Genomic DNA, 5212 nt, shown 5'->3' on the forward strand with positions numbered 1-5212 from the left:
TGTGTCTGAAACCGACAGGGACATCTAAATGTTCCAGAGGTTTTGGTGATGACACAAACACCTTTTAATCTTACCTGGCCGGTATCACCCAGAACCAAAGTACAGGACCCAGCCTGTGTCCGTCTGCTTCACTACTTTTGTTCTTACTTTTGACACCCAGCTCCTCCCTATCTAGGTCAGCTCTCATGTTCTGATCTCTGTGCTCCATTTCATTGGAATCCTGCACTGGAATAAATTATGTGAGTAGTTTCTGTCTGCGTTGCCATGGATACTGTGTGACGTTGGCATTTAAGTGCCAGAGAGAGGGGCTATCTCTGTTTTCCAGACCTAGTGCTTGCTTAAATAGATAACAGAAAACACAAATGTATTGACAGATGATCACACCTTGTACAACTGGATAATAGAAAAATTACCCATGTTTAACAGAATTAATTTGATCAAACTCCACCAGTAGCTACCCACAGACATTTGGTTTATGTTATGTCCAAAGTAATTCCTTAAAATAATATTTTTCCACATCAAGACGGGAGTCGTGAGTTGCAATGACATTTAAAAATGATAATGGAAATATAAAGCTTGTCCATGCAAGTTTCACTTTTCTTGGGAAGGCATCCAACAAGGTGCCAACATAGTCAGCTTTGCGGAATGAAAATAAGATGGCTGGTCCCACCAAAGTACATTTTTTGTAAAAGTGACATCATTTTCTCCTTTTTATAGCTAATTCAAACACTTAGGTGGTGGCATCATAAGTAGAATGAGTGTTTTTCAGGCAGTTGCAGGAGCATCATACAGTTAAAGCAGTGACTAAAGGGGCAGCAGAGGATGCGTTGTAAATGCATGGCCAGGACTCACAGTTAGGTGGACAATCACATTTCAGGTTTGCATGAGGCTATTCGGTCACAAGTGGAGTGCACAGATGTACCAGTGGCCCACTGTTAGAACCAGGGGGACGCCTGCAGGCTCTGTTCATCCGTTCACTGTCTTCTGATCAGCTGAGATCGAACCTGAAGGTAGTTCTCGGTATGAGGGATTGCTGCAAAGTCAACGACACAAAAAAAGCGACTGTCCCCTGTAGCTGCACGCTCATCCTGGAGGTGTGAATGCTGCAAGTCAGTGACTCAGTGCAATCTGCTGGGTTTCCTTATATAGACAACTTTTTAATCAGTTTGTCTGATTGACTCCGTAAAAGGGCTTTGAGGGGACACACACATATATATATATATATATATATATATATATATATATATATATATATATATATATATATATATATATACATATATATATATATATACACCAAAGGAAAGCTTAGTTTTAAGACAGCATTAGGCACACATTAGTTCCTTTATAAGCCTTAATACCTAAATAATTTAATAAATAACTCTTTTTTTAATCAGGCAAATTGTAGTGAGCATGGGGAAAAAATGAGGAACCATACAAATTGTCATTGTCAGATTGTCATTAGACCTGAGCTATAATGTTCTGATATATTATTCAAGCTAAAAATAGAAGACAGAGTACAGACGTTCTACAGGTGACCCACCTGCTCCACTTGAAGGGGCTCGGCTCTTTCTTTACCGGGACAGACAGACAGGAACAGTGCTGACGTTACTGCAGATGGGGTCCAAAACTCCAACTCCCGCTTCGTCCTTGTGGAAGATGCCAACATACTTGAACTCCTCCACCTGAGACACACACTGAGCCCCCAGCTGGAGGAAGTGATCCACCTTTATCCAGCTGAGAACCAGACACGGCATGAAGAATCTGATTGGCCAAGACAGACTACGCAAATACAGGAGTAATGGATTGTAAAATTTGATGCATTACAAAATCCAACTATACCTGTGCCTACCAACTTGACACAGGTACTGGAATATTTGGATAATCCTGTGTCAGTTTACCACTGAGGCATGCCAATGAACCACGTCAGAGATGCTGACATTAGCATGATGGGCATAGATCTCAGGCATGGATCGGTGAGTGCCGTTATACAAGATTAATCCTTTAACTTTGGTTGTCCAGTACATGGATTCTGACACAGAAGATCCATCCAGCTGAGACGACCAGTCCTGATCATGTAGCGGTGAGCTGCACCAGCGTGATGAAGATGATGATGTGAGTCCATGAGGTCACCTCTGGCTGGGATTCAGGAGACCCTGACAGCACGGCGTTACGTCAGAGGCATACCGTATCCCTCCTACTACAGTCTTTATGCAGGACGATGCACGTCGACACTCCATATGCTGCAACAAACCTCTCTGGTCCAGGATTGATCTGCTGAATCTCAGTTTGTTACAGGAGAAGATATAATAACTGTAAACTCTGCATTTTCTCACTGGATCCAGGCTTATGTCCAGGTATATCATGGTGGGACCATCAGTTTGCCTGTCCAGACAACTCCATTAATTAGATCTAAGGCTGTAATAATCACAACACAGTCACGATGTTTCACGATGTTGGCACCAGTCTGAGTGCTTTACTTCTTAGTGTACACTAAATCACTCTGCTAAACTGGAGGATTAACTGATAAAGCTTTTCCATTTTCTCTGAATACAAAGAGAGCCAAAGAAAATGTTAAAGCATTTTGACTTTATTTGACCTTTATTGATACAGGCTAGATTTCTTTGAGAAATAACTTCTTCTTGGCATTTCTAAGAGAGACCCGTCATCAAGAGTTTGTTAGTGTGGCACTTTTTATGTGATCCTGTTTCAAAATGCAAGATGTTTGGCAGATTATATGAAAAAGGAACTCCGGCTGCATGTTGTGCCTTTGAAAACGATTTATTTGTTTATTTAAACACTTTTGAAAATGGAAAATACTAAGAATTTACATACAGCTATAAGATATTACACAGACAAAAACAACGTCACAACCGAGGCCACCACGAGAAAAAGCAAAGCAAGTGAAGGACCTGAGTACAATGAGCTTCTCTCTTTTTAAGGGTAAATCAACCACACATGGTAAAGAAAAGGCTGAGTGCTGTTTTTGGTGCATCTCAGCCTAAATGGCAGGTCTGTTCTTTAACTATTGTCTTTATAACCTGCTGATGCATTTACTGCCTTTGGCTCTGTTTTCTTTTGTTGCTTTTAAAGCCTGGAAGGGTTTAAAATGGATTAGTTTAATTTGATTGATGAAAAGTGGCTACTAGTTAAAGGAAAAGTAAGGCTGGAATAATTATGAACGAATGAAAGAAAGATGAGAAGAATGCGGTAAATTAGCCCCTCACCTCTCCCAACCCCGTGCTTCACCTGCAATGTGGTTATCTGCACGTTTTAGTCTATTTCAGTCAATGTATATACTTTAAGAAGTATTTTAGCATTGTTGAACTTTTTCATGAAGCGAAGCTCAGCAGAATATACATTTAACAGAGTTAACCTGGACTTAATTACCCTCCATTAAGTGAATTCAATGATTCGCCTAACTAGCTGGGTAATGTAAATGACCTAAAATGTAAAAGCAAATATTACGTTTGGTTAAAAAAAACAACTTTGTAACAAAACTTATTTCCTGTATATCAATTTTTCAAGGATATATGATTTCGAACACCAAATCCAGTGTAACCATTTAAATTATGACTTATATTACCACCCAATACAACAGCATTTCACTTTGGACCACAATAACTTATAATAAGTTGTCTCAGGTCTATTTCTGTCAGGTTTAAGCTAATGAGAGGTTCTGGTATTTACCAGCTTTAAAATGTGCTGTTCCAACCTTAGGGGTCCAGGTTCCACCATGACGATACTGAGAAATAATGAGGAACAACGACATGCCTGTTGGACCCTAGAATGTAAAGGAGGAGGATTTACTGTGACTGTAACTGCTTCATCATATTAAGCCCGGTTCAGAAGTTCTGTATGGGCCGACCCTAAAGCAGACTTATACCATCTTAAAACAACCTCAGTCTCCAAAATGTCAGGAGGTCGTTACATTTCGATCCGTTGCATCACGTACGCATTAAACGGTTAAATAGTTTCTATTTTGTTTAGCATCGTGAAAACGTCTCGGTCGCTCTTGCAGCAACTTGCGTCACAAATCACCCCCGACACTCATCTCCATCTCACTTCCTCACCTTTCACAGTCTATACCTAAACTTAACTACCTTCGCTTACTGCAGGGAGGGGCCCTTAAAAAGCTGGGAACTAAAAGGGGTGTGTTGAAGTGCATTATTAAAAACTCTATTTAATTACTAAAGGTTGCACCCATTGGAGTCAGCTTAGTTACATGTAGAGCAGTCAGCCAGCCAGAGGACTGAGAGGCAGCTAAAAGTCATGTCTTCACCCAATAAAGGGGGAAAATGAGGGATAAAATTCACATTTCCTTTACAGGAGAGTTGAACAGCCTCTGTTTTCCTCCTGGAGCATTTTGCTGGGGCTGTGTCAGATATAGCTCATTTCTTTATAAAGTTAGCCTTTTCTTTCTCACACAGGGGCTTGACATCCACCTCCTGCGTATCTGAGGGCTGTCTCCTGGTAAACGTGGTGACATTTCTAGATGTGGCAGGAAGATGAGTGCAGCACACACCTCAGTGTCAGAGATGAGGAGGAATCAGAGCAGGCCAGGTGCCTGAGGCTCTGCGCTCATCAAGATAAGCAGCTACCCCATCCAGTCCCCAGGGGGGGGGGGGGCTTCCTTCACTGCATGGCCTGAGACTGTCCTCCTGGCCCACTGAAGGTCCTACTAACCGTTCTGAGAGGTGGTTCTTCTCCCTCATCAGGAGCTGGCTAACCTCCCCGTCACCACAACCAGCGTTTAGCTTTCATTTATCAGCCGTTATATTTAGATGGGATGGCGGCTTTGGGACAGACCTGTAGCTGTTCACTCCTCAGAGGCCAAGTGTGATGATGACGGGCCTGAGCCTCTTCAGTGGAGACAGGGAGACAGGGAGGGAGACAGGGAGGGAAAGTGTTGGAGTGCTATTCTGTCCGCTGGCTGAGAGCCTGAAGGTCCCACGGGACTCAGGTGGGAATCTTCTGGGTTATTCTGTTGATTTGGACCTGGACAAAAACTGTTGGAGAGGACAGGAAACATCTTCTTCCCATGTTCCCCTTTGATCGGATAAGTTAACATAAAAAAAACAATAAAAGTGGAGCTCTTACAAGTTTCCACAAAATTCTACTAAAATGTGATAAATGATCGTTTGAGCTTCAGCAAAAATCCAGATAAGTTTCCAGAAGGTCTGATCCTTATATATTTGGAAGTCTAGTGTTG

Source organism: Fundulus heteroclitus, chromosome 24 (genome assembly GCF_011125445.2).
Source record: "Fundulus heteroclitus isolate FHET01 chromosome 24, MU-UCD_Fhet_4.1, whole genome shotgun sequence".
Taxonomy (NCBI): Eukaryota; Metazoa; Chordata; class Actinopteri; order Cyprinodontiformes; family Fundulidae; genus Fundulus; species Fundulus heteroclitus.